This window comes from Primulina tabacum, chromosome 9 (genome assembly GCF_025594145.1).
Source record: "Primulina tabacum isolate GXHZ01 chromosome 9, ASM2559414v2, whole genome shotgun sequence".
Taxonomy (NCBI): domain Eukaryota; kingdom Viridiplantae; phylum Streptophyta; class Magnoliopsida; order Lamiales; family Gesneriaceae; genus Primulina; species Primulina tabacum.
The window spans coordinates 8,928,980-8,943,008 of NC_134558.1; positions in this window are offsets into that span (position 1 = coordinate 8,928,980).

Here is a 14,029-nt window from a genome sequence, read left to right on the forward strand (position 1 = left end):
ATGTTCATTGCTTTGACTTGATATGCTTGTTCTATGGATGTATAGAAAGCATGTATTAGTCGAGTGATCTTGTGACAGAAGTGCCTGATAGTGGTAGGATCGCCACGGGCACATTGCACGATGTCACAAGATAGTGTATTGGCGATAGTGCCACAGTCTGTGACGGATAGGTCAATACACTGGATGTTTGGTTATATCGACATGGATAAAATCTATAAGAGCCTAAAAATCCGTACTTGGAAATTTGCAAAAACTTTAAAATTTTTCTTTTTAAAATAATTAAAATACCTCAATCATAAAATAAACTGATCAATAAAGTTTGATGTTCAATGTGGCAGCGGAAGAATTATCATTTTTTTGAAATAACAGTAAAAAGTTTTTCCAACAATAATTAAAATGTTTGAGCCATCAATTAAAAATAAATGCTGAACTGAGGTCCTCGGGTCCTACTACTGCCAACTCGAGCATGCTCACTGGTCCCCGCCCTCGGCCCCGGCATCATCAGAACCTACAACAATCAAGTCTAGTGAGTCTAAAGACTCAACATGCATATATCGTAAATAACGAGAAAATACTATAGTAAAATTTCATGGAATAAAAATTTCATGTCATGAGGCATATCGTAAAAGTGTCGTGTCATGATCAATTATAATACGTGCATAACTGAACTGAAAATATCATGGTAAAAATGTTTGCTCCTTGGAGCCTTGTACTGAAATAGCATGTAATAATTTTCCTGGTGAGATTATGGTATACGCAAGTGGCCCCTGCACTGAAACTGACCAGTAACTGGCGACCGGATAATAAAATGCTCCCATGACCAGTAACTGGCGACCGGATAAAATAGTAAACGTCTTATCAGACTGTAGCCACAGTATACTGGGTGAAACAAACTCAACTGACCGGTAACTAGCGACCTGATTTAGCAATAATCCCATGATAGTGTAATGGCCACAAGCAATATCGCATAATCTCAAAAATGAACATTTTATATATTTATGCACGTAATATAATTAAATGACACAATTAAATATCCTGAAATAATTTACTGCTTGGATTGGATCGCTCCCAGGCTCGCTGCAACCTAAATATGTCATGAAAAATATGCAATAGATTTATGGAACCAAACTATGCAATAACATTCTAAAATGTGACAATTATGCCTAGCGACTTCGTATTTAATCATGACTCCGAACCAACCCGAATCAACACTGAACCGTCATGTAGTCATGATTAAAATATGCCTAAAATGATAAAATAATGCTCCTAAAATGGTGAGGGCCGAAATCTAGGTGAATGGAGGCCAAAACATGAAACGCTCTTTCGAGAGTCAATTTGGCACATCGCACCGTAAATTCTCGTACGACCTCAGAAATGATCTGAATGACGAACGGTCAAATACATGACCTTTCCAACTCAATGAGGACACTGTCCAGTCCAAGGCCATAGGCTAAAAGCCTACCAAGAACTCAAACGAACCTCCGAACCGACACAGCAAGTTGCTGTCCAAAAATACAGCAACTGAGCTTTGGTTTGCTTGCGTCGTTTGCAAGGCTAATGGCCATTGGGGCTTGAACCACCGACCAACACCTCTTACCAACGTCCCAAGGAATGATTCGAACCATGGCTAAGGGCTTTAGACCAGCCACAATTCGGAATATTCCAGCAACAATCGAAAAGATTCACCCGAGAGCACCTTTGCATGCGCGTGTGGTGTTTTGCTTTGCTTGCTCTCTCGTGTCGTTCCAGTGGCCATTTGATTGACCATGGCACGACCTAGACATCTAGGGGTATGGTATGAACCGTGGCTAAGGGCTTTAGGCCAACCAAGATCCACACCAAACCACCAAAACCGAAACTCATATGCTGTACCAAGGAAGGGCCGAAATAGGGAAAGGGGCTGTTCTTGCGTTTGATTTAAAAACCGATGCACCATGGACCAAGCCACCAAAAGGGCGACTTAGTCACGTCTTAGACATGCTAGGGAAGTGATCTAACCATGGCTATAGGCCCTTGGGGCAGCCAAGATCAGATCCTTTCTCCTTTGACAGCACACACAGAATTTCGAAACATAAATGGCAAGGAAGAGAAGCTGCTGTTATTTTCGATTTCTGTCATGCATGGGGTTTGTTTGAATGGACCATCACAGTCTTGACACACACCTAGTATGTGTCTAGATGTAGCCTAGTGAGCCTGGAATCGAACCATCCACCTGGAACCACAAAACTTGAGAAAACCATGAAGCTGCCATGAAAGTCGAAAAAAAATCTGCACATGCACTTCGAAAAGGCTTGAGGTATATTTCGGTTTTCTTGTATAAAATCATGTACAAGTGATGTTTAAAAATAATAGTAGGACTTGATTGAAGAGCAAGAAAGATTATATGCATGCCTGGTTTCGTTTTGAATGAAAACGAACGAAACGACGACGACGCGGCGCGGAGGAGTGGTGCGATCTAGCTTTCTTGTCTACCTTGCTCGATTTCTCTCCTCTTAAAAGCTATGAACCTCACGATTTTTTTTTCTTCTCACATACACTCTGAATTCGGTGGATAGGGGAGGATAATATTGGTTAGGGGAGTGAGGGAGTGGTTGCCATATAATGGGGAACAAGCAAGACCAAGTCTACTAGTTTTGAAATTTGAATTATGGTTGCTATCAAATGATATGTTGGATGATTCTAGAATGCAAGTGGCCGAACATGCAAGGCTAGGACTAGGTTAGGATAATGCTCAATAATTAATTAATTAAGGTGGACTAATAATAAAAGAAAGATTAGCATGTTAATCACCAAAAAGAATGGGTCAAAAGGGTGATGAGTTGGCATGGTAATGCTCTAGCAATTAGGGGTGGCCGAAATCTTCACTATAAAAGGAAGGGGAAATGTTGATTATCTAGTAAATTAATAACCCTTAAAAGCCTCACTAATCATTTAATTAATTTAGTGAATTAAACCCTTAATTATTGGAATTTAAATGAACTTATTTCCTACTCACCTCAAGTAATTAAATTAAATCCTCAAACCTCCTTATTAACTTAAATGAACTTACTTGCTAGCTAAAATAAATTCTGGAAATGTTTCTTGAATCTTAAATTTTATCTCAAAATTCCAACTCCAGTCCGGCCTCACTGAAATAACTGAAATGGTAAAAATCAAACTACTGCATGAAATAATAAAATAATTAACTTTAAATACTCATGCAACAAAAAAATCATTTTTAATTTAAATACTAGAATTATGCATGGTTTATACGTAGTGTAAGTTACGGGTTCTACAATCCTTCCCCCCTTAAAAGAAATTTCGTCCTCGAAATTAAAACTCACCGAATAACTCGGGGTAACGATCTCTCATCTCCGACTCAGACTCCCATGTAGCTTCCTCCTCTGAATGGTTGAGCCATCTGACTTTGACTCGCTTAACCAGCTTGTTCCGAAGCTTCTTCTCCTGCCTGTCTAGGATCTGCACTGGTCTCTCCTCATAAGATAAGTTCGGAGTAAGCTGCAACGGCTCGAAGTTGAAGACATGCGAAGGATTCGCCATGTACTTCCTTAGCATAGAGACGTGAAAGACATTGTGTACTCCGGCCAGATTCGGCGGAAGAGCCACACGATAAGTTAGCGTCCCAACTCTGTCAAGGATCTCAAATGGTCCAATGAATCTCGGACTGAGCTTCCCTTTCTTGCCAAATCTCATGACACCCTTCATAGGTGCCACCTTCACAAAGACATGGTCGCCGACAGCAAACTCTAAATCTCTCCTCCTCTGATCTGCATAACTCTTCTGTCGACTCTGAGCAGTCCTCATTCTCTCACGGATCCGGGCTACTACGTCGACAGTCTGCTGAATAATCTCTGGACCCAACTCTGCTCTCTCTCATACTTCATCCCAATGCACAGGTGATCTACACTTGCGGCCATATAGTGCTTCATACGGAGCCATACCAATGGAAGACTGGAAGCTGTTGTTGTAGGTGAACTCTACCAATGGCAAGTTCGACTCCCAACTCCCAGAGAAATCAATGACGCAAGCACGGAGAAGATCCTCCAAAATCTGAATGACTCGCTCTGACTGCCCATCTGTCTGCGGATGGAAAGCTGTGCTAAACAGCAACTTCGTACCCATAGTCGAATGTAAACTCTTCCAAAACGAGGAAGTGAATCTGGGATCTCTGTCAGATACGATAGATACTGGAATGCAATGAAGTCGGACTATCTCTCGGATATACAACTCCGCATACTGAACCATGGTGAAAGTCGTCTAAATAGGCAAGAAGTGCGCTGATTTGATAAGACGATCTACAATCACCCAGATGGCATTCGATCCTCTGGCTGACCTCGGCAAACCGGTCACAAAATCCATGGTGACATTCTCCCACTTCCACTCGGGAATAGGAAGAGGCCTGAGCAAACCTGCTGGTCTCTGATGCTCGGCCTTCACCAACTGGCAAGTCAGACACTCGGATACAAATCGTCTGATGTCTTTCTTCATCCCTGGCCACCAATACAATAGCTGCAGATCCTTGTACATCTTTGTACTCCCTGGATGAATAGAGTACGGCGACGTATGGGCTTCTGATAGAATATCTGCTCGGATAGAACCACTTCTAGGAACCCATATCCTGTCTCGGTACCTCACAATACCATCACTGACTGAATACAAGACACTGCCCTTGGCCTCATCTCTATGCTTCCACTTGGCCAACTGCTCATCTGCTGACTGACCACTGCGAATACGGTCCAAAAGGAAGACTGAATGATCAAGGTAGATAGACGGGGAACTCTACCTTGAGGATAAGTCTCAAGATCAAACCTCTGCATCTCAATCTGAAGAGGTCTCGACACTGTCAAATGAGCCATCACCTGCGACTTTTCTGCTCAATGCATCCACAACTACATTAGCTTTACCCGGGTGGTAGCTAATGTCACAGTCATAATCCTTCACAAGCTCCAACCAACGCCTCTGACGCATGTTCAGCTCCTTCTGCGTAAAGAAATACTTGAGGCTCTTGTGGTCGGTAAAGATCTGGAACTTTTCTCCATACAGATAATGCCTCCAAATCTTCAAGGCAAAAACTACTGCGGCCAACTCTAGATCATGGGTAGGGTAGTTCTTCTCATGAGTCTTCAACTGTCTGGAAGCATATGCTATCACCTTCCCATGCTGCATCAATACGGCGCCAAGGCCGAGCTTCGAAGCATCGGTATACAGAACAAACTCACCGGACCCTGACGGAACGGCCAAAACTGGTGCTGAGATAAGAGCTTGCTTCAAAGTATCGAAGCTCTTCTGACACTCCTCGCTCCAAACAAATTTCACATTCTTCTTTGTCAGTGCTGTGAGTGGAACTGCAATCGAAGAGAATCCCTTAATGAACTTCCTATAATATCCTGCTAAGCCAAGAAAACTGCGGATCTCTGATGCATTCTGCGGCACAACCCAATCTCTGACTGCTGCAACTTTCGCTGGGTCTACCTCAATGCCACTGCTGGAAACAATGTGGCCTAAGAACGCCACCTTCTCTAACCAGAATTCGCATTTACTGAACTTTGCAAATAATTTGTGTTTCTGCAAGGTCTTGCAACACTGTGGTCAGATGCCTGCTGTGATCCTCCCGATTCTTGGAGTAGACGAGAATGTCATCTATGAACACTATCACAAACTGGTCGAGGTATGGCTGAAATACGTGATTCATGAGATCCATGAAGATCGCTGGCGCATTCGTCAAACCGAACGGCATCACAAGAAACTCGTAGTGACCATAACGAGTCCTGAAAGCTGTCTTTGAAACATCAGCATCTCTCACCTTCAACTGGTGATACCCGGAACGCAGATCAATCTTGGAGAAAATTGAAGCTCCCTGCAACTGGTCAAACAGATCCTCAATCCTCGGAAGTGGGTATTTATTCTTCACTGTAACCCTGTTCAACTCCCGATAGTCAATACAAAGCCTCATCGTGCCATCTTTCTTCTTAACAAACAAGACTGGCGCGCCCCAAGATGAGAAACTAGGGCGAATGAACTCCTTGTCAAGAAGTTCCTGAATCTGCTTCTTAAGCTCTGCCATCTCTGTCGGTGCAAGTCGGTACGGTGTTTTTGAGATCGGAGCTGTACCTGGCATAAGCTCGATGGAAAACTCCACCTCTCTCTCAGGTGGCATACCAGAGACGTCCTCAAGAAAAACGTCTAAGAAGTCTCTAACGATAGGAACATCTGAGGCTGACTGACTGGGCGCCTCGGGGACAGATACAAAGGTTGCTAGAAACGCCCGACACCCTCTATGCATGAGATTCCTAGCCTGAACATATGGAATAATACGTGGTAGAGGAAAGTACCTGTCTGGCTCAAATAAGAACTGCGTCACTCCAGGCGGTCGGACTAGAACAGATCTCCGCTGGAAGTCAATCAAAACTCTGTTCCGCAGTAGCCAATCCATCCCTAGTATAATGTCAAACTCTGGCATCGGCAGTACGATCAGATTCGCATAAACAAGGTTGCCATGAAGCTCAAGATCTATGTCTCGGATCACACTGGTGGCTGCCATCTCCTCGCCAGACGGCAGTACTACGGAATAGGCTATATCTAGCCCAATGGTCTTAACTTTGAGGAAATTAGCAAAGACCTCTGAAATGAATAAGTGAGTGGCCCCTGAATCTATCAAGGCCTTCGTAGCGAAACCGGATATAAAAATTCTCCCTGAAAGATCGGAACTCTAAGTTGAACCCAATAGTTACAAAGACTAAACTTATAGACATGCAAAGGTTGAAGTTCTTCTAACTTCAATTTCCAAAATATTACAAAGTAGGGCATGCAATCCTATCACAATTCTATGTTCAAAATATTAACCCAAAACATTAAGCTCCAAATGAAGAATCAAAGCTTAAGGTACCTGTCATCAGCATAGTATCGGGGTTCGTCTCCGTCGCATGGAGAGCAAACACTCTGCCCTGGGTAGGCATGTTTCTCTAAGGGCACTGCAGAAATAAGTGGTCTGGACTACCACACCTATAACACTTTCCTGAGCCGTACAAACATGCTCCAGGATGGCGACGTGAACACTTAGGACAGACTGGGCGCTCAGGAGCCCTCGGGGCTGGGCGTCCCCGCTGCTGCTGCTGCTGCTGGCCTCTGTTTCTAGGCGGTCCGTGAAAAGGCCTCTTGTTCTGCTGCTGATGCTGCTGAGGAGGAGGGCGGTGCGGTACCTGGGCTGGTCGCTTTCCCAAGCGATCTCTCTCGATGTCACACTGATCCTGCTCTGCGGCTAGGGCTTTGGAGACAGGGACCTCATAAGAAGTAGGGTCCGACACCCTAACATCACGGCGCAAGATCGGCCGTAGACCCACCAGAAAATGCATCATCTTGGCTCTAGCATCGTTTGCAATCAGGGGTACAAAATGACAACCCCTCTCGAACTTAGGATGAACTCCGTAACAGTCATATCTCCTTGCCTCAAGCTCATAAACTCAGTGGTCAACCTGGTGCGCACTTCCTCAGCAAAGTATTTGGAGTAGAACACCTCCGTGAAGCGTACCCAACTCAGCGTAGCCATGTTCAGGGCTACCGATGCTCCTTCCCACCATAAGCGGGCATCTCCTCCGAATAAGTATGTGGCACATCGGACTCTGTCTGCATCTCCAAGCTCCATGAACTCGAAGATAACCTCGATGGACTTGATCCAGCCCTCAGCAATCATGGGGTCAGACGTCCCAGAAAACTCTTTCGGACGCATCTTCATGAATCTTTCGTAGACAGCCTCGGGCCCCGTCAGCCTAGTCGCCACAGCATGGTTCCCCGCAAACTGTGCAAAGAACTGAGTCATCCCAGCTAACATCTGGGCATTCATGTCCGGTGGAGGTGAAGGTGGTAAGTCTCTCTCCTGCCTCGGCTCCTCTCTGTCCTCTCGGCGAGGCTCATCCTCAGTAGGGCGCTCAAGGGTGCGTCTAGGGGGCATACTGTTCCATACATAACCCATACGTAACTAACATGCATAATCCCATAATTTATTTAAATTTAAATACTGAACAAATAAAATGAATCTGGACATAAAATGCTTCATGAAATCATGCCGTTAAGAAAATAATTCATGCTTTAAAGAAAATGCGTAAGTATAAACTTACAGACCGAAGACGTGACTTCATGAGCTTCTCGTGGTCAGTAGTAGTACAACCCTATACAGAACCACCGCTCTGATACCATCTATAAGAGCCTAAAAATCCGTACTTGGAAATTTGCGGAAAATTTAAAATTTTTCTTTTTAAAATAATTAAAATACCTCTATCATAAAATAAACTGATCAATAAAGTTTGATGTTCAATGTGGCAGCGAAGAATTAACATTTTTTTGAAATAACAGTAAAAAGTTTTTCCAACAATAATTAAAATGTTTTAGCCATCAATTAAAAATAAATGCTGAACTGAGGTCCTCGGGTCCTACTACTGCCGACTCGAGCATGCTCACTGGTCCCCGCCCTCGGCCCCGGCATCATCAGAACCTACAACAATCAAGTCTAGTGAGTCTAAAGACTCAACATGCATATATCGTAAATAACGAGAAAATACTATAGTAAAATTTCATGGAATAAAAATTTCATGTCATGAGGCATATCGTAAAAGTGTCGTGTCATGATTAATTATAATACGTGCATAACTGAACTGAAAATATCATGGTAAAAATGTTTGCTCCTTGGAGCCTTGTACTGAAATAGCATGTAATAATTTTCCTGGTGAGATTATGGTATACGCAAGTGGCCCCTGCACTGAAACTGACCGGTAACTGGCGACCGGATAATAAAATGCTCCCATGACCGGTAACTGGCGACCGGATAAAATAGTAAACGTCTTATCAGACTGTAGCCACAGTATACTGGGTGAAACAAACTCAACTGACCGATAACTGACGACCGGATTTAGCAATAATCCCATGATAGTGTAATGGCCACAAGCAATATCGCATAATCTCAAAAATGAACATTTTATATATTTATGCACGTAATATAATTAAATGACACAATTAAATATCCTGAAATAATTTACTGCTTGGATTGGATCGCTCCCAGGCTCGCTGCAACCTAAATATGTCATGAAAAATATGCAATAGATTTATGGAACCAAACTATGCAATAACATTCTAAAATGTGACAATTATGCCTAGCGACTTCGTATTTAATCATGACTCCGAACCAACCCGAACCAACACTGAACCGTCATGTAGTCATGATTAAAATACACCTAAAATGATAAAATAATGCTCCTAAAATGGTGAGGGCCAAAATCTAGGTGAATGGAGGCCAAAACATGAAACGCTCTTTCGAGAGTCAATTTGGCACATCGCACCGTAAATTCTCGTACGACCTCAGAAATGATCCGAATGACAAACGGTCGAAGACATGACCTTCCCAACTCAATGAGACACTGTCCAGTCCAAGGCCATAGGCTAAAAGCCCACCAAGAACTCAAACGAACCTCCGAACCGACACAGCAAGTTGCTGTCCAAAAATACAGCAACCGTGCTTTGGTTTGCTTGCGTCATTTGCGAGGCTAATGGCCATTGGGGCTTGAACCACCGACCAACACCTCTTACCAATGTCCCAAGGAATGATTCGAACCATGGCTAAGGTCTTTAGACCTCCACAATTCGGAATATTCCAGCAACAATCGAAAAGATTCACCCGAGAGCACCTTTGCATGCGCGTGTGGTGTTTTGCTTTGCTTGCTGTCTCGTGTCGTTCCAGTGGCCATTTGATTGACCATGGCACGACCTAGACATCTAGGGGTATGGTATGAACCATGGCTAAGGGCTTTAGGCCAACCAATATCCACACCAAACCACCAAAACCGAAACTCATATGCTGTACCAAGGAAGGGCCGAAATGGGGAAAGGGGCTGTTCTTGCGTTTGATTTAAAAACCGATGCACCATGGACCAAGCCACCAAAAGGGCGACTTAGTCACGTCTTAGACATGCTAGAGAAGTGATCTAACCATGGCTATAGGCCCTTGGGGCAGCCAAGATCAGATCCTTTCTCCTTTGACAGCACACACAGAATTTCGAAACATAAATGGCAAGGAAGAGAAGCTGCTGTTATTTTCGATTTCTGTCATGCATGGGGTTTGTTTGAATGGACCATCACAGTCTTGACACACCCTAGTATGTGTCTAGATGTAGCCTAGTGAGCCTGGAATCGAACCATCCACCTGGAACCACAAAACTTGAGAAAACCGTGAGGCTGCCATGAAAGTCGAAAAAAAATCTGCACATGCACTTCGAAAAGGCTTGAGGTATATTTCGGTTTTCTTGTATAAAATCATGTACAAGTGATGTTTAAAAATAATAGTAGGACTTGATTGAAGAGCAAGAAAGATTATATGCATGTCTGGTTTCGTTTTGAAAGAAAACGAACGAAACGACGACGACGCGGCGCGGAGGAGTGGTGCGATCTAGCTTTCTTGTCTACCTTGCTCGATTTCTCTCCTCTTAAAAGCTATGAACCTCACGATTTTTTTTTCTTCTCACATACACTCTGAATTCGGTGGAGTGGGGCGGATAATATTGGTTAGGGGAGTGAGGGAGTGGTTGCCATATAGTGGGGAACAAGCAAGACCAAGTCTACTAGTTTTGAAATTTGAATTATGGTTGCTATCAAATGATATGTTGGATGATTCTAGAATGCAAGTGGCCGAACATGCAAGGCTAGGACTAGGTTAGGATAATGCTCAATAATTAATTAATTAAGGTGGACTAATAATAAAAGAAAGATTAGCATGTTAATCACCAAAAAGAATGGGTCAAAAGGGTGATGAGTTGGCATGGTAATGCTCTAGCAATTAGGGGTGGCCGAAATCTTCACTATAAAAGGAAGGGGAAATGTTGATTATCTAGTAAATTAATAACCCTTAAAAGCCTCACTAATCCTTTAATTAATTTAGTGAATTAAACCCTTAATTATTGGAATTTAAATGAACTTATTTCCTACTCACCTCAAGTAATTAAATTAAATCCTCAAACCTCCTTATTAACTTAAATGAACTTACTTGCTAGCTAAAATAAATTCTGGAAATGTTTCTTGAATCTTAAATTTTATCTCAAAACTCCAACTCCAGTCCGGCCTCACTGAAATAACTGAAATGGTAAAAATCAAACTACTGCATGAAATTATAAAATAATTAACTTTAAATACTCATGCAACAAAAAAATCATTTTTAATTTAAATACTAGAATTATGCATGGTTTATACGTAGTCTAAGTTACGGGTTCTACAGAATCGGAGTTTGTTCTATTACTGTTGGTCGATATAGGAATACCAACGTCTGGAAACCGAGATCCCTAGACTAGGATTGAGTCTAGTCTGAGTCGTGGAGTCACGAGCATTGTCGACAGTTTTATATTGATTATGTTTCAGATTTTGATACATATTGCTGTTATTTGTCCATGCTTTTATGTTTATCATATGATTGCATGTTCATTGATTTATACTGGGATTATATTCTTACCGGAATTATCCGGCTGTTGTCGTGTTTGTATGTGTGCATGACAACAGGTGGGACAGGATCAGGGTCGAGGAGATGACGAGAGATCATGAATAGAGTGGAGACCACGGACTTTGACGTTGCTGTAGATAGGGTTTGAACACTTGATAGCTAGTTGTTGAACTTTCGTCTGTATTGAATGTATGTTGTACAGGACTTGTACCTCATGTTATACTGATATGTATACTAGTATGATTTCCATTACGTTCCGCATTTAAAAAAAAATTTAGACCATGTTTATTATAATTGATTAAATGGTCCCAATGACGATTATGAACTTGATTAGCGTCCGGGTCCCCACACGTAGTTTGTTCGAATTATTTTATCGATTTTAAATTAGTACAAAACTCATTTTTCTAACACAAAATACATTACATGTACAAAGTGGCTCGCAAGCCCACTCTATATGCTTCAAATTTTTTTTTAAATGAAATAAATGACCATAGAAAAATTTCTCACGGATACGTGTTTAGTTTTTTGTATCCCATGTTTCTTGTAATTTCTCATGGTAAATACTTCGTTTCAAACGACATGTATTCAAGTTCACCCTAAACCTAGTGTCTCTCAAATTCCTCACAAATTTTGAATTATACTATAATTCACACCATTGCCTAGTTCCAACATAAGTGCATGTGATATTCAACATTCAACCAAAAATTTCATACTTCAACAATAGGGATATCATAAACTAATGAAGTGGGGTAACTAAACGAGCATGTATGTCATTAACTCATAATCACCATTGGCTAACAATTATCAATCCCATCATCAGAAACTAATTTACATATGACTTGACACAACATGATCCATGATTTTTTTTTAAATACTGAAGAACAAAAAAATAAAGGAAAAGAACTAGCCTTCCCCATACTAAAGTTGGGCAGTGTCCCCAATACACGAGACGACACACAAGATTGTGAAGTAGTGGGGCTTAAGGACGACATATGGATATCAATCTTCTTATGCTGCAAGAATTTCTTAGGTCACCAATCTTCCACTTCTTCCATTATCCACAACTTGAATGAAAATTTAAGGGATTAAGCAAAATCAACTCACAAAGTAACAAGATCTTGGTTCCATATACACTCAGTTTGGTTTGATATAAATAGTGTAAGCTCGTCACCTCAACAACACTCCATATTGAATGATAAAAATTGGAAGAGAACATCAGTGTTGGGGAAGAGAAAGATATCATGGATGTGTGTATGATAATACTATTAATGTGCTCAGGCGGATAGTTTCAAAAACTTCTTCATCCCTCAACTTTATTGGTGGCTCGTCTTCATATGATACTTCTTCCACCACTTCTTTTGATTCAGGCCAGTTTTCTATAGCTTCTTCAGCAAATGTCACATATTCGTCAACATAGATTCGAGTCAATCGATGATCAATTCCAAACTATCTTCATCCATGTCTTGAAAATTAACAAATTTGTATGAGGTATTGGTGAATCCAACTCTATTGTGAAGGATACCAATATTGATGGTATTCAAAATTCATCATATCATTTAACAAGTATATCATCTTATCATCATCTATGCGAAATATGGGGCTACCAGTTGTCAGAGCTTCATTGATTACCTATATTCGTGTTATTGCATCCAAAACATGAAAACAAATTTAGTTAAGAAAATATTTAAAACAATCATGATACCTATAGGTGTTTATAAAATTATTGAATCTATCACATGCTAAATGGAATGGTTCTCTGTGTTGTTGAGCATAACTTGTGAATAATTGTTGATGGAACATCTCGAAGCTTACACAAGAAAAATTCCTGTAAAATATAATAGAAAACGGTAGCTCACGCAGGAATAAAGTACAAAAAATAAAAAATAAATTAACTAAAGAAAGTAAATAAAAGAAAATTTTACCAATTTCAATCCCCAGAAACATCGGCAAAAATTTAATCGAGCTTTTCTTCCATTGTAAAATTCCCAATAAAAATAAATCTTTTATACTCAAATAAGTTGCAAGTGCTGGAAAAAAAGGAGTATGTGAGATGTTAACCGCTTTGAAGGACTAATAAGAATTTTCCCTAAATAAAAAAAAAGTTTTTCTTTTGTCATTAAGTAAAGAAGAAATTTCAATTCAAATAAGTTGATAGTGTGACCAAACCAGAAATCAGGGTTGGAAACCAGAATCAAGCATGTATCCAAACGATTCGATTTCGATGGTTCCTCCCAACGAAGTTGAAACCATCGGTTTATAGTTGTGATCAGCCATAGTAAGATCCAGGACTGGAGATGATGTCACGCCCCGAGTCCGAAGCGTCGATGACATCCGGCATTGTTTAACAATTACTTGAAAACAATTAAGCCACGTATCAAAATGCCAAAAACCAGTCTTTTTCATAAATTAAACATTGTCTTTACATTGACAGTAGAATTAGAAATACATCAGAGTTTCAAATAGCGGAAACGAAAGGAAACCAAAATCTTGATTTCTTGTATCTTTCTCATCGGCTACCATCCTCAGAAGGCTTCTTGTTCCTCCTCATTCAGTTGC